The sequence below is a fragment of the Nelumbo nucifera genome, chromosome 1 (genome assembly GCF_055504915.1).
Source record: "Nelumbo nucifera cultivar China Antique chromosome 1, China Antique-T2T, whole genome shotgun sequence".
Taxonomy (NCBI): domain Eukaryota; kingdom Viridiplantae; phylum Streptophyta; class Magnoliopsida; order Proteales; family Nelumbonaceae; genus Nelumbo; species Nelumbo nucifera.
The window spans coordinates 151236032-151259569 of NC_142649.1; the positions used below are offsets into that span (position 1 = coordinate 151236032).

The window sequence follows — 23538 nt, forward strand, 5'->3', positions numbered from 1 at the left end:
CAATCCAGCTCGCCACCTGTTCAGCCGGGCACCTCACAGGTAGCTCGGCACCTGGTCAGCCCAGCACCTCATAGGTAGCTCAGCACTTGGTTAGCCCGGCACCTCACAGGCAGCTCGGCACCTCATAGGCAGCTCGGCACCATAGTCAGCTCGCCACTTAGCCTGCCCAGCTCAACTCAGCTCGGTAGCCAAAGTTCTCCACTTCGGCCTGAGTCATCGACCACTTGGAAGTAGACCAAATGACGAGATACTTAGCCAAAAAATCAATACATCAATAAAAATCGATTCATCAATACTCAAGGAAACCCACCTCTAGATTTCTTCTGTTTCCCTTTTTTCTCTTTTCGTTTTCATTTTTTGACGATTTCCTTACTTACCAAGAAGATTTCATAATGTTAGCAAAGGTGTGTCAGAACATGGAGAACAGTGCTGGTGGACTAAATCTAAATGTTTTCACACTTTTTATATCCTACACGTACTACAGGCATGTAATAGCTTAACCCTTTTATATTTTTTTTATATGCTAAAGAAGAAAATACTAAACAAATATAAAGCTTTGATTTTTGCTCTAAATAATGGTTGGGAAAGAGCTGTTCAGTATTTTCTGACGCTGAAGTGGCAATACAGTCTATACAATTTCAAGGGAAAGTGCTACATTGGAAACATAATGGCATGATGAACCAAATTTTAGCAGTTTATGAAGGTTTTGTGAACCTTAAATATATTTATATTTTTAGAACCTTCAACAAGCCACTCATATATCTATATTATATATAAAAGTGTGGATGTAGTGTGAAACTTTTTTTTAACTAAAATTATCTTTTATTTCTTTGTTTGATAAAGGGTATAAAAGTGATTTTATTATAGCTTTAATGCCAAATTTTATGGCTACTAAAATGCTCTTATTTGTATATTTAATCCATCTCTAATTGTAAGGGTTGAAAATGTTACTTCAATTGTTACTTTCCACCTCATTTAATCTCCTATCATTAAGTCCTATACTTAAAGTATTAAATCTCATTTTCTCTTATTAAATCATATATTTAAGTTTTTTTTCACTAATAAATGCTACCAAGTAGATCCATGTCAATATTTTTAACAATACCAACCCATATATTTTAAAACTGTCTCAAAAATAAAATCATTCTTTATCCAAATTGTGGCTAAATTCAACCATTCGAATCAAATTGATCAACATATGAAGTCATAGTTAGGTAATAAAATTTTTAAAATAGAAATAAATATAGAAAATTACAAAACTTTAGAAAAAAAATTAGACACATTTATGATATTTTTATTAATCAAATTAAAAAAATAAGTGTAATAAACAAGAATTATTTTTATTGATAATGAAAATGAAATACATAATTTATAGGGATAAATAGACTGTACTCCCCCTTAGAAATCTGAAATTATAATCACCTCGCAGTCTACTAGTAGCCTTCCCCCCTTATAAATTGCATCCTGCCCATGGATTTGGCATCAATCCACAGTCAGGATTCATTCCACCCCTAGGGTGGAGCTAAGATTTCTAAGGGTGGACTGAACAATTAAAACCCCTAATTTATAACTAACGAAAAATGAAATATAAAAATTAATAATAAATAGTTCAATTTTTGTGTTAAATGTGTTAACCTTTAACGTCATAAATAAATAATAAAATTAATAAAATATAAAAATAAAAAATACATAAAATTTGCTACAAAAAGCATACAAACACATGTATAATATCATATATTTATCAAATTAAACAAAAAGTAAGTGTTACATATCAGAAGTATTTTTGCACACAAAAATACAAAAAAGTTATAGAAAAAATTGAACACATCTATAGTTCTATATTTACACTACTATTAAAAATATGAATAAGACTGGGGAACTTTCTTTTCACTAAAATACTCATTTTTGAATTTAGTCCCTATTTAATTGGAAGGTTTAAATTGTAAACTGAACTACTACTTTTCATTTCATTCAATTCTCTCCATTTAAATCTTACATTTTTTTATAAATGAACAAAAGAAAAAAGATAAAACATTACAAAGAGAATAATCTAGCCGAACAGGTAGGCCTAACAACAATACTTGAAACTTCACAACTCGATCTGATTACATATTTGGACGAGGTGTTTATGTAATCAGATTTGGATTTTGCAATCTACATCCGACTAATAATAATAAACAAAAAAGTATAAAAACAAAAAAAATATAAAATACATAAAGTTATAAAAAAAATTTAGATATATCATTACTATCATTATCATCATCTAGAATTGTCACGTGCAAAGCACATGCACACTTACTAGTTAGCACAAAAAGCCAATTATTTTGATGATCACTTTTGTTAGTGGGAATTTATTTATATATCCATATTGAGAGAATATCCCTTACTATGTTTGAATGGATACATAGGGAAAGGGAAGAACTCATATGTGTGTGTGATCATGTTTTCATAGACCACTAGGTCCACTAACTAGTCCATTGGCCTACCTAAACCCAAAAACAGAAAAGACCTAGTAGGACTAACCACCCCGTTACACTATATATCTTTATCTTCATTCTTATGCCATCTTCAGTAATTTTGTTATATTACAAGCTATTTAGCTACCCCGCATTTGTTTTTTTATTCCCCTCTTTTTTTTTTCTTTTGCATCTCACAAACAGTTTGAAAAAAAAATTATTTTCTTAAAACATAAGACATGAAATCAGAAATGGTGATGCCGGTTTCTAACAACACACTTCCAACTTTCTTCTGTCACTACAACAAACTTTGGGTTTTACAAAAGAAAATGAAAAAAAAAAAAAAAAAAACCATATAGAACACATTTGGGGGTGAACACGGATTTAGTTAGAGCAAGGCCCGTTCAAACAGCTTTTATGTTCTTGCATTGCAACTATCTCCACATGAAAGTATATAGGTAAAGAGATATTCCCAATGCAAGACTGTAAAAATTGTTCAAACGATATTCGAACGGGCCTTACACTGACTGAAGCCGATCTCATTTGGGGCCACCACCTTAGATCACTTTCCTTGATGACCAGAAAATCCCTTGTTTGTTTGAAAATGGTGGAGATTGGAGAATTGCCTATCTCATTTCTATGGTGATTATAACTGGACTAGGAGCCCATTTGGGAGGGATTAGCTTCATCTTCATCTTCATATGTAGCTGTTTTGGGTTCTACCTCCTATATGTCATGGACCGATTAAATAAGTGTACAATGATTTGGCTCTAAACAAATTTTAACCAACATTGCTTATATACAGTTCAGTAGGCTTTTTCTGAATGCCCCCTTACTAAAGCCAACCAATGCATGAAAAATTGAAAACCTTCTCAAACGGCACTCTTGTCTTCTAGTTATAGCCCTAGAGGTAGAGGTGAGCCTAAGCGAGCTGTGTAGATCTTATGCCTATAAGAGAACTTTAGGGAATAGTTTATGTGTTCTGTCCCAACTACCTCCTAAGGTCCTGCCCTAAAGGACCAGGAAAGGTACTACCGTCGAAGCTTTTAGTTAAAATTAATATTATCAGAAGAAAATTTTCATAATATAAAATAAAATTTACTTTTAAAATGATTTAGTTTACTTGGATATTCGAAATATATGTACATAAAAAGAGCACCTTGTCGAATAAGAAGCTGCCTTTCTTAAATGTTGTTTGAATATTTTATTTGGGGCTTTAATACTAAATTAATATATTTGTGGCTCGGACCATTAAAAAAGGACCATCTATGTACGAATAAGAGATTAAAAAAGAGACCTAGTGGTAGTGGTGGTGAGTGTTGGTGACCCACCCATTAATTGTGTTATTGGATACAATACCCAAATTTTATGTCCCCACTCTTTTCCATAAAGTACATTGCAATTTCATTCCATTTGATTCAAATAATTAAATCTCAAACGCCCCATCTCAAAAATAAATAAATAAATAAATAATGCGGGGGAAGGAAATTATGGAAAAAAAAAACATCATTTACTATTTTTTGTGATATTTACCAATGTTTTAAAAAATGATCTAGAACTGGAACCGTCTGCCCATCAATTTTTAAGTTGATGGTTCGATCATCTGGTCCAAACAAATGGCTTGTTCTGATAAAATAAACTAAAAAAATAAAAAAAATAATTAAAATTAAAAAAAAGGCTAAAAACCATTAAACAGGTCGACGGTCGACCACTCAGATCAATAGATCATTGACCGATTCAGCAGTTTTTGATTAAAAATCGGATTTAGGATAAAACGAAACCGGTTGCTTAGATGAACGATTCTCAGGCCAAACGGTCCTCAGTTTGTGATAAATTGTCAAAAAGATAACAATACCCATGAAAAAAAATGCTGATACTGAAAGAGTTTTGATCAATCAAAACTCCATAAATTTTTATTTACACCATCGTATAGGCTATGAATTATGATACACGTTAATTGGTTATAATATAAGTTGTTTTCTTTATCATGTCTTTTCAGTATTATAGGCAAAATCCCCATTATTCAGTTAAGCATTCATCAATTGTCATTTTCTAAGTGACCAGAATACCTGTTGTCAAATTTTGCAATATCATTTGCGCTTGCTGGTTGGATCCACAGCCAGTCTCAATTCCAAAATTCCAGTTTTACCCATGTTGCAAAGTCTGACAGCAACAATACCCATAGTAAGTTTAGTCTTAATCACTTACATTTTCAGTGAAAGAGAAGAGAGCCACCATTGAACACCCAATTAGATAGGCACACACAGTAAGCACATAGAGAAAGTATTCCAAAACTTTTTTTAACACTTGTCCCTTAAAATGCCTCTACCCTACCCTTAAAACAAATTAAAAACAATTTTTAATACAGTTATCAGAATATTTATTGAATACTCAATGAATGTGCTTTTTTTATTTATTTATTTTGGTAGAAACTCATTTGAGTGTTCTTGGTGCTTACAATGATGTGCTCACTAGATCCGAATCCCTTGTTGTATTTTGTTATATTAGCATTTATTTGGTCTATAGATATGCAATTCTAACCAGCTCTGTGTATAATTAACAACCTCTGCAGTCTGCCCATTTGAGTGTCCTTAATTGGCTTGCCAGTTTACCACCACCTTACTCAACCTGACCTCTAATATTATTAGAGAGAGAGAGACGATTGTTATTGGATCCAAGTGGTGTTATTATTAGGGCGGTAAGCCTGCAATTTGGATTGAAAATTTTTTAAATTTCAAAGAACCCTAATCATCCTAACCCTAACGTGAGCGTGATGATGTAATTGAAAATTGAAAATTTTCAAATCGGACAATCCGACTTGCAGCTCCAAGTCATTATTACTCCCACTTCAGATATTCTATGATAACCACAAATGGTGAATGGATGAAGAATTGAGTGTAAAACATATTTATGCGTTTCAAAAAATAAAGTTTACCTCTAAAAGGCATCATCATTATTGGCACTTGGCACAAGATGAGAGAGAGAGAGGATTGGGGGATGCGTAGTGGAGCTAAACCATACCAAATGAGTGATGCTAATCATACCATTTGATCCAATCTCTCTATTAGATCGCCTTAAAAGCAACAGTTTCTATACCGTAATAAGACTATAAAGGGAAATTTATCGATTAGTACCCTATAGGGATTAGTGTTATTTTGGTTCTCAAAATGTTATAATTTAGTATCCAAATTTTTAAAATGTATCAATCCAGTACCTGTCGTTAATCACCTGTTAAGTGATATTTGAAAAGATATAAATGTATTTTGAGTGTCATCTAATTCTTTTTATCAATTATCTAAATATTGACAAAAAATAAATAGTCCTAAATCATTGCTTCTTCTATTCAAAAAAGCTAGGGTTATTTCTTAGTGGGTATTCTGCTGACCCCAATTTTTTTTAGTAGAAGAGGCAAAGATTTGGGATTGTTCATTTTTTTTATCAATGTTTGGATGATTGATAAAGAGAATTAGATGACACTCGAAGAACATTTATGTCTTTTCAAATACCACTTAACTGCTAGTAAATGGATTGGTTAACAAAAATATTAGATTGGCCCATTTTGAAAGTTCAGATACTGAACTTTCAAAGTTCTGGGACTAAAGTGGCACTAGGCCCAAAAGACAGGGTACTAATCAAGAATCTTCCCAATTATAAAAGCATGACATAATGTTAGGTCCAACCCCCCTTTACGGTGCCTTAAACCCCATTGATATAATTCATTGAATGGGGCACAAATGTGAAATGTCTTAAAACACCCCAACCAGCAGAATTGCTAAAAGTAATTAAGCACAAAGTACTTTGATAGGCTCTACAACATCTTCTGTTTGCATTCAATCTACTTACTGCAGCTTTTGGCTACATCCGGTCAATCAAAATCGGCCACATAGCCCTATTTAATTGAGGCCCTTTTACAGTCCGCTCCACCTTGGAATTGGGAAATTGTTAGAGTGATGGTTGTGCTGGCCAAAGATGCCACGTAGCTATCTTCGCAGCCGCTCCCCTTCCAGGCCACGTCGACGCTACGTGTAACGGAAGAGCACGACTAAGAAGGAATGTCCTGCACAAACAAGGAAGCGAACTCCGCTGGGAAAAGGAAACCTCCCGAAGACCTCAGTGGACGCCCTCATCTCTACAACCTCGGGAGCCCTATCCATTTGGGACACGGACACCCAACTATAAATAGGTATTCCCCGCTCGAGGTAAGGGACCTTTTGGAACTGCTCTCTTTGAATACTCCTTTGCACTATCTCTTCAGCCCGAACCAACGCTATTTCAACCTTCTCAACCCGGCCACATCCTTCTCAATCCTATTGACTTGAGCATCGAAGTACCTACCTGAGGAACAACTCCTCAAGGCTCTAACCTTTCTCCTAGTTGCAGATCTCAGTCGCGACTTTGTCCTTCCACCTCGGCCTTGTCCAGTTCGCAGGACTATCTGATTGTGTTCTCGAATCAGACAACGTCAGATTGGCACCATCTATGGGATATGTACAAAAAGTCATTTACCAAACCCCTTTCCATGCACTAAAAGCAACCATGCCTAAGAACACATATGACCACTCCAAAGCCCGTTCCCCATCTCGGGGATCCCACTCACTTCACAGCTCCCCGCCTCGAGAGCCCTACCATCAGGCAACAATCAACCTCGCACAGTTCCTCACCATGCAACAGAAAGTTGACAATATCCTCACCATGATGGAGACGTTGGGACAACTAGCGCACACCCCCAAGCCAATCGCTATATCGTGGCTGACCCATGCACTAAAGACTCCAAAAGGCACCATGCAGGTAGGCACGGGGCCTAATATGACCACGAGTGTCTACATCCATCTCGGAGGTCCAACCCCCCATCTCAGCCTCGTGTGTGTGACGCCCACAATAAATCACATCACTCTGGCACAAGGATTCCAGTGCGAGAATGACTTGGCCAGCGCATACAACAGCCCCCAATCTCGATGGTCGAATCCAACTCAATCCGAGATTGGCAAGAAACTCCGAAAGTAGAGAAGTACATCAACACGGCGCCGGCGGAAAGGGATGCAGAAATCAAGGACCTATGACAACAATTGGCCGAGCTGGAATGTAGCCATGTGGATCGCAGTGCGGCCCCTCCAACGGCCTAACCAACAGAGCAACATCACGATCAGCAACCCGTAAAAGAGTTTGTCTTCATCCAAGAGATCGTTGACAAGCTTCCCCCAACCGGATGGAGACCTCCTTAGTTTGAGAAGTACAATGAGGCCTCGGACCCAAACGACCATATTGGAGGGTTCAAGGTGATAATGATGTTGCACGGCTCCTCCAAAGGTCTCATGTGCAAGGCCATCGTCTCCACCCTCCACGGAGTCGCCAAAACCTGGTACTCCTCCTTCCACCGTAGTCCATAACCTCCTAGGATTAGTTGGAGACACATTTCCTAGCGCAGTTCACCGCCAACCAAAGACACTAGAAAACATCGGTCAACCTCATGCAAGTACGACAGAGGAAAGGAGAAACCGTGAGGGAATACTTGGCGAGGTTCAACGTCGAGGCCCTTCAAGTCCGAGCTCTAAACTAGTTAGTAGTTGTAGTAGCCATCATGAACGGGCTGCGCTCCTCAATTTCATCTTCTCGCTGCAAAAGAACCTTCCGCCCAACCTGACGACTTTCATGAAGCATATGCAAAAGTACATGAACGCCGAGGAAGCCAAGGCACTACGAAGGAGTGAAGAGGACCAACATGATCGAAAGTGAAAGGACAATGATGAGTGCAAATTAGACAAAGACAAGACCGTAGACCGAGGACCCATCGCCGACATATAGGAACTTTACACCCCTGAACACGCCACAGGCCGAAATATTGATGCAGATTTGTGACCACAGCTTTGTCAAGTGGCCCAAAAAGATGAAAAAACAGGGCAATAAGAGGAATTAGGATCACTATTGTGATTTCCATCGAGACTACGGCCATGACACCGAAAGTTTCCATGACCTTCTCCACCACCTGGAAGACCTTGCTCGACGTAGATACCTCCGTGGGTTCATCGATATCAAAGAGCATAAGCCTAGAGAAGAGCTGCACTACACCGACGAGCCCCAGCACGAGATCCCCCGGTCGGGGTCATTGCCGTCATCTTGAGTGGGAAGGCCCTTAAAGGGGGAAACTAAGCGCAAAAGACCTACTCTGAGAAACTGGAGAGCCAAAGCTAGAGTGTACTGACAACAATCGACACCAAGCACTAACGGCAATCGAGTTGTACAAACTCAATAAATAAAGAATTTTCTTCAAACACAAACAACCAAATGCCTACATACAGTCCGACCGAACTTCGTGCTGATCAACGGACACAACGCTACGACAACCTCATCAAAAACCCAGCCGACCTATAACGTCCAAAGCATGACAACCATCACATGAATGACCCAACCAACCATAGACGGTCGAGGCCAGAACAAGCCCTCGATGAGCACCACGGGAATGACGTCCCCGCAACATAATGGTAAGAGGACGACCATCGAACTCCACACACCCTCCCGACTAGCGGTCGGAGTAGAGCTAATCGAGGACCACGGCTAGCCAAGTCAAAGAGGGTAAAGCTCTCCAAGACCAGGTGCCACTAAGCTCTCCGGCAACGTTGAGAGCTTCGAAACACCTCGGCCAACATGAGATTAAAGCCACTAAGCCAAAGACCTCGACGAACAAAAGTTAGAGCCAAAGACCTCGACCAGCATAAGATCGAGGCCACAAAGCCAAAGACCTCGGCCGACGAGAATCATAGCCAAAGACCTCGCCCAGCGTAAGACTGAGGCCACAAAACCAAAGACCTCGGTCAAGCAGAGGTATCCCTCTTACCAATGCTGGGGCACCTCTCACTGATGCTCAAAGATGCAAAGTTTCCCTGGTCGAGATGAGGTATCCCTTTCATCGATGTTGGGGCACCTCAACTCGTACTCCTCGAGAATGTAGTAAAGGGCCCTAATTCGGGCCACGTTTCTGAGTATCAACCTACAACACAAAGATGCGAAGCGGTTGTTGAACCGCGTAGGAGCACAGAGCCCCTCCTATGACATAATGTCCACTTCCTCCGCCGCAACACCCTCACCCTCAGGCCCAGCGACCTTGGCCCCATAGGCATCGGTCTCGCAGGCCACGAGCGCGGTGGCCTCGGGATGAGACCCCAACTTGGACTCACTACTTGACGTGCAAGAGCTAGACAAAGAGGAAGAACAAGAAGACAAGGACGAAGATGAAGACATCTTACCAAAGAGTTATACCGCAAGACACCTGAAGCACCAACTGAGGACTAACTTTCGCTGAGCTCCTATGATCACTCACTTAAAATGACAAAGCAAAATGGCTCACCACCTCCTCTTTTATAGGGAGGACCAACGGTCCAGATCTGCTCAAATCAATGACACCAATTCGACGTTGCACTTCGCACGCGTGTGACCTCGGGAAGATGAAACGACACGTCTACCAACCTGTAACGAAAATGGCACGAGAATTGAACCATCCTATCCACCCAGCGAACTAGTCTTACCCTGAGCCAGTCAACTCGAAGAATCTAGAATTCCTCGGACGAGGACCGCAAAACTCTTCCAAGCCTAGCCGCAACTGAGCACTACACTCCTCGACTTCGGAACTAGGAGAGTGGTATTTGGGTGATGGGTGAGCTGACCAAGGATGTTATGTAGCTATCTCTAAGTCCACCTCAGGCCACGTCGGCACCACGCGTAACGAAAGAGAACAACTACGAAGGAGTGTGGACAAGGAAGCGAACTCCGTCGGGGAAAATGAAACCTCTCGAAGACCTCGACGAACACCCTCATCTTGACAACCCCAGGACCTCTATCCATCTGGAACACGAACACCCAACTATAAATAGGTATTCCTCACTTGAGGTAAGGGACCTTTTGGAACTGCACTCTTTGAATACCTCTTTACACTATCTCTTTGGCCCGGACCAACGTTGTTTCAAACTTCTTGGTCCGGCTACATCCCTCTCGATCCTACTGACTTGAGCATTGGAATACCTACTCGGGGAACAACTCCTTGAGCCTCTGACCTTTTTTCTTGTTGTAGATCTCGATGTGCGACTTCATCCTTCCACCTCGGCCTTATACGAATGATAGATTATCTGATTGTGTCGTCGATTCGAAATACCTTAAATTGAACAACATCATAAATTATTTCCTAAATATAGAATTTAGCATCCTTTTCCCCTTGATAGAGACCTGTATGATCGAATTATGAATTCTTTCCTTAAGGCTCTGTTTGGTTTGTGGGATGGGGATAAGAAAAAGGGAATATTCCCTTTTCTCTTATTTGGTTTGAGAGAAAAATAAGGATAGAATGGGAAAGGCGTGGGATGGTAGATCCCAAAATCATGGAATCGGGGTCGCACCAAAACAGCGCAACCCCGGTGGAAAAACTGGAAAATCACTGTTACCTCTTACCATCATGATGAACAGAGGAGGGAAGGCCAAGAAAAGCGAACTAGCGACAAAGAAGATGAAGGAGAGAAACAGTGTGACTCCATCTTCCTCCCTTTCTCCCTTTCTCAGCGATGACGAACAAACGCCTGTCTCTATCCCTGGGTTCGTCTTCCTCTTCTCTTTGTCCCTATCTCCCTTTCTTAGTGCGACTCTGTCTTCCTCTTCTCTCTTCTCCCTCACCGTCTTCTCTTTTATTCCTATTCAGACTATGACGAGCTCAACGGGAGTCGCCTTTGTTCGAGCTTGCAGAGCAGCCCTTATTCGGTTCTCGATGTCTATGAAGACGAAGAAGAATGAAAACTCAAAATTTTTTACTTCAAAATTCGCCCCTTTCAGAGTCCACAAATCTGTCGAGATGGAGCTTCAATGCAACCTATCAAAGAAATCAAGGAAGAAGACTGGTAACCAATTTCCTTGATCTCTCAGACTCGAATAAGGAAACCCTTCTCGTCGATTTGTCGTCTCTGTTCGTGAAGTTCCTGGCGAAGCTCATGGCGAGAGTCGCCTCAGTTCATGAAGCTCCAAGTGAATCGTCTTCATCGTCGACAAAGCTCCTGGCGAGAGTTGGCGAAGCTCCTGGTGAGAGTCACCTCTATTCATGAAGTTCTCGTACCTCTGTTCGTGAAGTTCATGAGGAAGGACGAACGAAAGAGGAATGTGAATAGTAATTTCCCATCCCATTTCATCCCAATATACCAAACACAGAAAAATTAAATTTTTATACTTTCCCATCCCATCCCACCCAAATCTTCCTACAAACCAAAGGAGAAAAACCCATGTTAATAATAGAAATATTTCAAAATGTACGGCATTTCTTCTTTTATATATATTTCTTCTACTATTTTGTCAAGCAGCTCATAGTCTCCAACAAACAACATGTGTAAATGATGGCTGTACCTCCCAATGGCAAATAAACACGCCAGCCATTGATACATCTTCTAACGGTTTAAATCAATGCAAGTCTGCAACGGTTATTTGTAATTGGGACGTGTACTCACTGTTACACAGAATCGGGATCGTCCAGACTGCCACGTATTTTTTATGTACGGTTTAGGGATTTTTTTCTTATTATCTTAAAAAATAGGCAAAGCTAGATGCATGGATATGATGACAAAGAAAACTCTTATGCCATTTGATGGAGGAAGATTTGTCCCGACCTCTTGGCCACCCAACACATGGAAGCAACCGAGGGTGATCTGGCAAGAGCAACAGCTCGGCACGGCAGTACGCTCAAGGCACGAGTTCCGAGAGGAGGAACCAGCGGTTCGAGCTCCCCAAAAGGAGCCCAAACTCTCCCTTTGACCCCGGGCCTTACGAGGAGCACAAAGGGCAACAACCCGAACTGGCTCACCCTAGGGCAGTTCGGACCACACTTCTATCCAAACACAAGACTTCACCTCGCACACCACTCCAGCACTTCGTCTCCAGGCCGCCGAACTAAACAACCGTACCTGACACCAAAGGAGTCCGTATCCTAAGGCGGCGCACCTAACTGACTTAGGATCTGACGCTTGACAGCCGCACTTCAACGGCCACCTACCACCGCCACCTCCAGTTACAGAGACGGCTCCGACAAAGAGAGTAGTGGCGGTTGTCTGCCCCAGCAGAGGTGATGACACCCGAACTGGCAGATGTGCAGAGGTAATGATACCCGACCTGACAGGAGCTTGGGAGTGAGTGCGCGAAGTGGTTATAAAATGCCCTCCTCCCCCCAAGAATAGAGGTACGTGATAACTTTGCGCCATTTGGTTTCTTATCTTGCCTTTGAGAGAATACTAACTTGAGCTTCGGAGCACTCTCGCCAGGTTCCTCCCCGGAGACTACTTGCTTTCTTCCCCGTTTCAATCACCTTTCGCTCCAGTCAAAGGCAAGATCGTTGACAGGTAGGACCGACTGGATTGCGCTCCATCAATTGGCGCCGTCTGTGGGATACGCTTCTAAAAGCCTCCCTCTAAAACTTTCATAACACATTTTTTCCAAGAAACCCCAACACCCATGGCTTCTTCCAGCAATGTCGGACACGGAGATGAACGCCAACAGGGAACAACATTAAGTCCCCATGGTGTGCATCGGACAGTTCACCACCCCCCTTCCGGTGGATGGGATCCCTAGCCTGAATGCGCCACGAACAGTGGCGCCCGTGAATCTTCCCGCCATGAACGTCCCCCTTCCTCCCTCTGTTGGAACCACCTTTGCTGAACCAACCATTGTTCCCCCAGCAACTAGCCAGAACTAGCTTGATGACCTGGTGCATGGCATGCGGGCCATCCAAGCCCAAATGCAGCAGCTTCAACAACATCAAATCTACCAGCAGCAGATGCTGCACCATGTATCCCAATACCACTACCAGCAGCAGTTCCCCCAACTGCCTCAAAGTCAGCTCTCACCTTGGCACCCCGCTGTTAGGCGAGCCAAGCCCTCCCCTCAAGGTGGGCGCCCCCACCAGGAGGCTTCCCAAGCTTGGGCCCTCCAACCTCAGAGCCCCTCTAGAAGCCATGCTTCATCCCCCGACAGGAGAGAGAGAGCGGCTGCCCCCGCCTCGCCACGCGCCAGCAGACCAGGAACCCGATCCATCAAGTCAGCATCACCTCGACGCTCTCAGGACGGGCCCTTGCACACTGAAAACCGGTTCAGCGCCTTAGCTGCAGACTACCTCCAGCAGTCCAAGCCCATTGAGCTCGGGAGCACCGAGGCAAGCAGTGCGAACGCCGGGCCTTCCAAGCAACAGAGGTGCCGCCGGCGAAGCCGCCGAACTGCAACCCGCATCCTTCCCGAGCTTTGAGGTGAAGAAGAAGCGAGCTCGGAAGAGGTAAAGGCTGCCCCAATCCTCAGTCCCTTCCCCCTTGTCATCAGAACTCCTTGTAGTTCCTATGCCCAGAGACTTCAAACTCCCCCCACTCGACAAGTATGACGGGTCCTTTGACCCCAGCGACCATGTCGATGCCTTCCAGTCCCAGATGCACCTGGCTAGGGCCAGCGAGTCCTGTATGTGCGTAGCCTTCACTACCACTTTCAGAGGAGTGGCTCGCACCTGGTACAGGAACCTGGCCCCCGGGTCAGTAAGGAGCTGGGCCCAGTTCGTGCAGATCTTCACCGCGCACTTCGTCACCAGCAAGCGGTGCCCCCAAACCGAGGAGAGCCTCCTCGGCATGGTCCAGAAGGAAGGGGAGCCCATCCGCAGCTACATCAAGCGGTTTAATGACGCATGCCTACAGATCCCATGCTTGGACCCCGCAATTCAGCTCGCAACAGCCAAGATGGGGGTAACACACAAGGAGTTCAAGTGGCACATAGTGGCCAACCAGCCCGCGACCATTGCTGAGTTCCTTAAGCTCGCGGACAAGTTCATGCGAACGGAGGAGGAGATCAACCAAAGGACTAGGGGCGGGTTTGAAAAAAGGAAGAGAGAAGAACTCCCCAATCAAGGAGACAGCCGGAAGGATCCAGCTCGAGCGCCGAAACCAAGCCAACCGTTCTGAGCTCCCATGGCAGGTCGGACAGACTACACGCCCTTGAACACGAAGCGGGTTGAAATCTTGATGATGATCAAAGACGCCCCGTACGTAAAGTGGCCACCTCGCCTAAAAGGGAACCCAAACGAGAGGAACAAAAACTTATACTACAATTTCCATAGAGACCACGGTCATAGTACCGAACATTGTAATAATCTCCGAGACGAGATAGAGGGACTCATCCGTCGCGGGTACTTAAGAAATTTTGTATAGCATAATAATAATAATAATAATAATAAGACAGGTCGGCAAGGGGAGCACGGTAAGGATGCTCTCGATTCCAGTAGCAAGCCGGCCGAACAGTCACAAAGACAGCCTCCGGAAGAGAGGCCAGTTCGGGGAACCATCCACGTGATAGTGGGAGGTTCGGTAGTAGCGGGTTGTACTTCAACAGCGGCCCAGGCGTCATTTCGTGAATCTTCCCGAGAAGAACAGACAAACGGAGACGAGCTACGTACCAACCTCGATCTACTCGACGAGGTAAGAGACCTCGTCGGCGACCTGGTTACCAGCAAAGAGTAGCTCGGTACTACAATGCCAGAGTAAAAAAGCGGCACTTCCGCGTCGGCGACCTGGTTCTCCGTAAGATCATGGCACCCGAGCCCGGCGTGGGCAAACTTGGACCGAATTGGGAAGGGCCCTACCGAGTAAAGAGAGCGCTCGGGGGAGCATACAAGCTCGAAACATTAGAGGGCAAACAAGTACCCCGAGCGTGGAACGTTGTTAACTTAAGACGATACTACCTATAAATCACCAAGCGAAGTGGACTAAGAGTCGCTACCAGAGCCTAAGGGCTGGAATGCCGAGCTAAAAAGCACATCGGCACCATAAGACTGTCACCTCTTCGGCGTGGGCACGCAAAGGCAAAATGCTAACACCAAGCTGACAGGCAAAGTGCTAACAGCGAGATGATAAGGACCTCGGCATCTCACCATCAGAGGCATATAGTCAGTTCGGCAATATAGTCAGTTCAGAAAAAAAAGGGTGACAGAACAACACTTAACCAAAAGAACATTTCATTACAAAATACTCTATTTACATTCCAAAAAAAAAAACATTCCAGCAGTCCGACAATCCCAGTCCTCACCCTCGGAAGGCACTTCAACGATACCCGAGGGTCCTGCCTCATCCTCAGAATCCGGTTCACCATCAGCCGCGTTGGCCATCTCCTGAGTAATACGCGAAGTAGTTATAGCACTGATGTCAAGCTCGGGGTACGTGTTCCTGATCATCCACTGGCTCAGTTTAAAACCCCTTCTGTACGAGCCCACCATCAGGTCGTCAAACCGCGGCGAGGCGATATAGACTTCAACGGCCTTCTTCTTGGCATCCTCGATGCCCTGAGAAAAGATCTTTGTCATCTCCCTAATATCCTCCTGAAGGTATTCGACCTGATGCTGCAAGTCCAGCCTCAGGTCTGCCATGTGCTTCACCACAACTCCCATGGCCTCGGTGTCTCTCTGAGACCTCGCCAGCCTGGCCTGTGCAGTGCGAGAAGCCGCTTCGGCAGCGCGGGAAGCCTGTTGGGCAGCTCGTGCCCGCCTCGAGCTCCTTTCCGCTTGGGCCTCTAAGGCATGGACGGAGGAGTTCACCTACCAAAAGGAAAAATAATGAGAATGTTAAAAGAACAATAGCGAGAAAGGTAATGACAAGGAGCCCGACAAGAAGTCGCTGACTTACCACCATGGCATAAGAGGCAGCACGCCCGACTACGTGGTTAAAAGGAAGCTCGGTCCACGTCGCAACCTCCTCAGGGTAAGCGGCCTCCCTACTTTTTTGAAGAGCGTGGTTTGGCGACAGCACGCTCCTAAACTCACCTTGGCCTCCCGAGCCTGAAGGCCCAGCCCGGGTATAAGCAGCCTCGGCGTAAGGGGCCCCTGCCGATTCATGTACTAGAGGGGCCATCTCGGGCTCCCTGGGAGAATCCATTGGCGGAGAGCTCGGTACCTCGAGCTCTGCATCTCGAGGCAGTTCGGCACGAGTCCGTTTGGTAATTCACTTCCTCCTTTTCATGGCATGAAAAAGGTTCCCACCGCGAGTCTTTTCTACGTCCATCACACCTGCAAAAAGAGCTCAGCATCAGGAAGACGAAAGAATGAAAAAGCAAAAACAAAAGGCAAGCCTCTGAGCAAGGAACCTACCCGAACTTAGGCCGGCCTGGATGAGCTTGGCCTCCATCAGATAATGGTGGCATTTTAGCCCAAACCGGGCCCATTCCCGGAGGCCCTTCGCCGTCTCCCTATCTAGCGTAACACCGGGGTCAGGGGCAGCCAACCCCCACCCGGTTTGGAACGGCCACCCCATTGCACTTCGTACCCCAAAGTAGTCTCGTTTTCGCGCCGGGACCTTGTTGGGAAGATTGTGTAAAAGCTTGAACCCCGGGCGAGGAGACAGGTAGTACGCCTGCCTACGCCCGGGAAGGGGACCCACTTGCTTTTTAAGCATGAGAGAATGGAAGAGAATATCTCCAGGTCTAAAGGCAGAATGTGTTCACAAAAGAGGGAGATAGTCCCAACCAAATTGCGGATAGAATTCGGGTGGAGCTGACCAACGGTGACGCCGAAGTGGTTCATAACCTCGATGATGAGAGGGTGGAAAGGTAGGTGCAGCCCAACGACGAGCTGCTCCCAGAATATCACGATCTCGTCAGGACCGTGTTCCCAAGGGAAGTCGCCCGAGGGTATCAAGTAAGTATACTCCCTAGGCATGTTGAACTGGGTGATAAGGGAGTAAAGCCCCTCAAGCGTCATGGTTGAAGGCCCAAACTTGTCTAACGTCCGACCTCGATGGGAGGAGGACGCCAAACTACTCGAGGCGACTCGGCCTACAAGTTCAAACTCTTCCTCGAGCTCTACCTCGGGCTCACTAAGGTTGTCAGGGGATGCAGCTCGGTTCGTAGAACCTGCATCTGACCCCCTCGAGAAACTGTCTAAGTTGTCCGAGCTAGACATCAGGAGGAAAAGAATACCAGGAAGAAAGTATTGACTCACCCGGAATAAGCTAACGGACTACGGAAGGTTGACGCGAGCTAAAACTCGAACGCAAGCGAAAACTTGGACGCGAGCTCAAGAAGCGAACGCAGGAGAACGACGATGGAAAGCGACTAGGGGTCTCCCACTATTTATACCCACAATGACCGAAAACCGACGGCTCTGATCGAGGCAAATCCAACGGCCCACGATCAAGCTGACCGCACGCCTCCTAAGACCGAGACGTGACTGGACGCACATCTTTGGAAACTGAAGCAGCGCCGGCGCACGTCTCCCAACATTGAAGGCAGCAGCGGTGCATTTTTCAAATTTGAAATAACGCCCGTTGTCACGTCTCCCAGCATTGAAAACAACAATGGCGCGTTTTTTGAATTTGAAATAACGCCCACCGTCACATCTCCCAGCATTTAAAGACGAATTGGCGCGTTTTCTGACTTTTTGGCGCTCGAGGAATCCGAAAATCTCCTGATATACGCACACTTCGCGCCATCAGTCAACCGGTTTGAAGTACGGGTCAAATCCACCCGTCACCTCGCAAACTCCCCGCACCAGGGCAAGACCCTTAGCGCGAGGAGTGGGGGGCAATTGATGGAGGAAGATTTGGCCCGACCTCTTGGCCACCCAATACGTGGAAGCAACCGAGGGTGACCTGGCAGGAGCAACAGCTCGGCACGGCAGTACGCTCAAGGCACGAGCTCCGAGAGGAGGAACCAACGGTCCGAGCTCCCCAAAAGGAGCCCGAACTCTCCCTTTGACCCCAAGCTTTACGAGGAGCGCAAAGGGCAACAACCCGAACTGGCTCACCCCAGGGCAGTTCGGGCCACACTTCTATACGAACTCAAGACTTCACCTCGCACACCACTCCAGCACTTCATCTCCAGGCCGCCGAACTGAACAACCGTACCTGACACCAAAGGAGTCTGTATCCTGAGGCGGCGCACCTAACTGACTTAGGATCTAACGCTTGACAGTCGCACTTCAACGGCCACCTGCCACCGCCACCTCCAGTTACAGAGACAGCTCCGACAAAGAGAGCAGTGGCAGTTGTCTGCCCCAGCAGAGGTGATGACACCCGAACTAGCAGAAGTGCAGAGGTAATGATACCCGACCTGACAGGAGCTTGGGAGTGAGTGCACGAAGTGGTTATAAAAGGCCCTCCTCCCCCCAAGAATAGAGGTACGTGATAATTTTGTGTCATCTGGTTTCTTATCTTGCCTTTGAGAGAATACTAACTTGAGTTTCGGAGCACTCTTGCCGGGTTCCTCCCCGGAGACTACTCGCTTTCTTCCCCGTTTCAGGCACCTTTCGCTCTAGTCAGAGGCAAGATCGTTGACAACTAGGACTGACTGGATTGCGCTCCATCACCATTAATTTGAAAAAGTAAGGAACGGGATCTGCTTCTCACTCGGGGTGCCTCACATGCGAAGCGGGATCTGCTCCTCACAAATGGGCGCTTCACAGGCACATCCACCGTGCATTGGGAACATCTTCCGTCAATAATGACTAATAAGCATCGAAGATATTTCCAATGCATGGTAGGATATGCGTGTGAGGCGCCAAGTGTAAAGAGTAGATTCGGTCTCCTCGTATACACATCCAGTGTGCCTTGAGAACATTTCTGATGAATAATAATTTATAAGTACAAGAGATATTGTACAAGAGATATTCCTAATATATAGTATGATGTGTGTGAGGCGCCCTGTGTGAAGAGCAGAGCCGGTCTAGTAAGTAAAGCTTATATAAAAGACGACAAGAATATTGCTTCCAAAATCACCCTTGGCACCACCAAAGCCTCGATGCCCATAATAGGCTCATTGCTGAGTGAACCGACGTGTCATGCGTGGAGAGACCAATTGGCAGCCCAGGCTGTCCAAAAGTTTCTCTTCAAAAGAAGCCGTGGCAAGAAAAAAATGCAACTATACCAAACAAGGGAATTATTTGGCATGTTTTGATTGGCCCGTGTAGCCTATTGCTACACTGATGCAGTAGCTAGAGTATTTTTGTATGCCACGTGCAACAACGATGTGGCCAGTTTACTTTTGTTATTGTCCATCAAATCCGACGTGACCACTTGGATGGCCACGTCTTTTACTCTTTCTCGTTTCAGACACCCCCTTCAAATTTCAGTGTGCCCGAATCTTATACGGAAACGGGAAGCCAGACGATATTCAGCCAATCATGATGTGCCACGAGAGCTAAATGCTTGGGTCAGTGCACGGAGCTGAGACATATAGTGTACCGTGGTTGGCACAGTAATTTAATTACGAATAGAACTGTAGATGATTAGAACTCGTGAACGAGTGATATTAACAGCTTTGTCTGAACGATGATTCCAACCCTTGCCACAAAGCGCAACTGTTTGGATGTGCCGAGATTTACAGCCCAACCTTTCGATTTCTCTAATCATATTTTACATGCAATTGCAAGGTATGAGAAATTGCTGTTGTTCCTCCTCTTCCCGATCTCCCTCCATCTCTCGTTTCTGCTTGTTTTATGGGAAGAAAGAAATAGATCTCTGAGATCAGTGCTAAAATGATCTCGAGGAGTTATAGTTGTTACCATTAAATATGACAAGACCTTCAGAGGAAATAAATGGATTCAAACTTACTAACGCTTGACTGGTTTTATGTTAGGTGCAGAAAATGGATCAGAATTAATAGTTCTGCGTCTGCCCTGTTGATAGAGGTGCAGGAAAGGTCGACATAATTAATTTGCTGGTTTCCGCTAAAGGGTTTTGTTTGATATACTGGAAGGTTGCAGAAAATTTCTTTCTTGTTGATTCGTTTCAATAACCTTGCAAAAAGGAGTCGACAATCCGAAGATTTCTACCAACTTGGGGTAATAGCAGGAAATAAATACATATTGCAAACCTCACCTATATCTAAAGATTGCTTTGGTTGATGAAGAAAAAAAAATACATGGCCTTTTGAAGAGCTTCAGAAGTAGAGGAACCCTTCCTTTAAAGGAAAACACATTTCCGTTAATGGATTTGCATTGAGTTGCAGAAAATGGGTAAAAGAAATGGCTTTGTGGATGATGGGTCTTATACCCATCCTTGTCGAAGCTCGCCGAGAGTGAAGATGATAGTTTTCTTGGAGTTGCAGATTAAAAGAAAATAATCTTTCCCGTTGATGGATTTTTCATGCAATTTGGAGGGAAAGTGCCATGTGGTGAGCTCAGACGTTTGCACATGGCTTCTCCGATTTCTAAGCTGCGAGGCTGCATACTGATACAAGAAAACCAAGGTTTGGGTTTTTCAAGGGAATCAGTTGCAGAGAAAAACCCTGATTGGCTTTGAACAAAACAAAAATCCGGTTTTTTAAGAGCAAGGGGAACTGTGTATGGAAAAATAGCCCGGTAATTTTAGTTCAGACCCAATTAAAAAAAAAAAAAAAACTTTTCACCTCAACTTACTTCCTTTTTGAAGCCAGGTCAGTTACATCTGTCCCCCCGAATATCCAAGAAAAGACCTCTTCTGAGATGCAAATCCATTTTTTTTTCTTCTTATTGTTGATGCTTATACTCATTGATGACATCGGTTGATCTGTGGTTCTCGTTCCTTTCTTTGACAGGCTGCTTCTTTTACAAAACAACAGAAGGCTCAAAACCCATATAGCTTCTATTCTCTTGCATTTGCTTCCTTTGATATCATACTTGTGTAAGAAAAGCGGCTTCTATTGGAGGTTCTTTGGGGGTAAAAGGATTGAGGGTTTAGAACCGCTTTCTGCTATTCACGTTCCTTCAGATACCCATTATCTGCTTAGAATTCGACGAAAATCCGTCGGTATCCTTTTCCCTTCACATTCTGTCTTTTAGCTTTGTTTGCTTTACACGAGTAGCAAAGAGATTGTTGCTGAAATTGCATCTCTGAAACGATTCGTCAGCTTTCCTTCTCTGTCTCTCTCTTTTTCTTTTTTTTTTTTTTTTCAGATAACCATTAGTCTCGCTTGCAGTTTAGTTTCTTAATCCAATAGAAACTCACCCTGTTATTTCGCTGTCTTATATTCGTGATATTTGATAACAGGTGAAAGTGAAATTTGTTTTCTTCTCTTCCTATCTTTTCAGCTATTGGGGGGTGACAATATGGCCTCTTTTCCTTCCCAGTAGTCATTTTCATAATATCTGAGCAAGAAATAAAGAGGTTTGACAGAAATGGTTTGCTTATCTTTTCCTCTCTCTTCACCTATGTGATGGGGACTTTTGCATCTTTTCGGCAACCAGTTATTCTTGTTTCAGATCTCCTCTCCTAGTCCAACAGAAGGTGTTCATTAATTTCTTCCCCTCTTTAAGTGAATCTGGGTGATTTTTTTTCCAATGACAATGACAAAATTAATCCATAACCGAACTACTTCCCCTTTGTGCATCTTCACTCACCCACTCGTCCGCGTTACAGTTCTCGTATTTTTTATCCTTTCTGGTGTTTTAAGTTCTGGTATTACTTCAATGCTTCTTACTTCTATCCTTTTGATTTTATCCACGCTCGTCTTCACTTTCACAAAGCAAAAATCGGTATTTGTGGAGAGCCCAGTGAAAAATGAGGTTCTTAGTTCTGACGGGGAAAACCAGGAAGGAAGAGAGGATGTGCTACCAGAACAACACCAAGAAGTCAAGGTTGTTCCGCAAGAAACAGAAACCCAGGATTGGAGCGGAATGGCTGAGCTTCATGACCATGTCATCAGGTCGCCGGATTTTCTGTCGGAGAGTGAAAGCATAGATCACTCATCCACGGGTGGAGAGTCAGAGGTTGACTGGTCGTCTCCCAGCAACATGGGACAGATTCCGGGATGCTCTGATGATTCGATTTCAGACGATGATAGTCTTATTGAGATTGAGCTCCCTGACGGTCATTATGTTGGCCCGAAAGAAGAACCGAAGTTAAGACAGACGTTTAATTTGCCAGAATTCTTGCCGGAGTCAGTTTTCCGACAACAGGGCCTAATGGAGCTCCTGGCAGAGATCAATGATATGTATGAAGAAGAAAACTTGATAGAGATCGACATCTCCTTGGGTTCCATTAAATATTCAAGGTTAGAGATCGAAGCATGATTTGCAAGCGTTTTCTAAGCTGTTTTGGTCTTCCATTTTGGGTTAGGGTTAGAGATCTTTAGCGTTTGATCTTTCTTGGTTGCTGCTATAATGCTCTCTGTAATTCATCCTTTTTTTTTTATTGAATTTGCTTTATCACAAATACAGGCCTTGGATACTGATTAAAGCGTTTGTACCATGGTCTTTTTTTCTTCTTTGAAATATACATCCCAAGTGTTAAAGACTTGAAGCTGATCAACTTTATAACGTGTCTGTAATACCACATTAAATATTAAAAGTAGAAAGTATCAAGATGTTTGTAGAAAAGACGAAGTCATGAGATGCTGATGTTCAACATCAACTTGCATTTTCTTTTCTCTTAAATATACTTTAGATATGGTGGAATGCCGTGTCCTGGCCACAGATCATTCAAGCTTGAAAAAGGGTTTTTCAAATAAATAAACAATTTAATACTGCCATTAGAATCAATTGTGATTTGTGATGCATTAGTGAGCCATGATGGCCATGGAGAAGCAGCTACAGAGGGTAGGGAGAGGAAGAGATAGATCGATCATCTTGGTAGAATTTTGGAGCAGGTGAGGTTATGATTTATGAAATTCTTAGGCATATTACCCATTGACATAGCAGTAGCAGTAGCAACGAGGACCCCCCTCAAGGCCTCAACTGAATCAAAGTTCAAACTCTTTTAAGTTTTAACTCAATCACCCTGCAAATTAATGATCGATTGGGAGACTACTCATTGTTGCGTAGCTGCTAAAAAGTTGCTCTCCAATCTCAGATTGAGTACTACCGAGTGACCTTCTCAGTCGAGTACCACCGTGGATGTGGTCATATTCCTAAGGTATTAATAATGCTTGTGCCCGATGCAAGTGCACTGTCCACCCCCTCCAACGCATTTTAATTTGTAGGCTCTCAAAATATATGGGGCATGATTTGGCATAGTTTTCAAGAGCAACAAAAATAAATAAATAAATAAAACAAAGAAACACGATTAACTCTGGGTTCGTTTGGTTCGGAATCAAAATTCCCAGTCTGTTTTGTTTAGATAGAAATGGAAAT

The 23538-nt window shown here is 44.1% G+C and overlaps 1 long non-coding RNA gene across 2 annotated transcripts; it reads left to right on the plus strand.

Moving 5' to 3' along the window:
• The first annotated feature begins 19693 nt into the window (after positions 1–19693).
• Positions 19694–22645, plus strand: LOC148803995 (uncharacterized). Of its 2 annotated transcripts, none has more exons than XR_016080399.1 (2): positions 19694–19860; positions 20067–22645. It is a non-coding gene; the product is annotated as an uncharacterized LOC148803995 (long non-coding RNA). The 2 variants fall into 2 exon arrangements; XR_016080400.1 differs by having other exon boundaries at positions 20073–22645.
• The last annotated feature ends 893 nt before the right edge of the window (positions 22646–23538 follow it).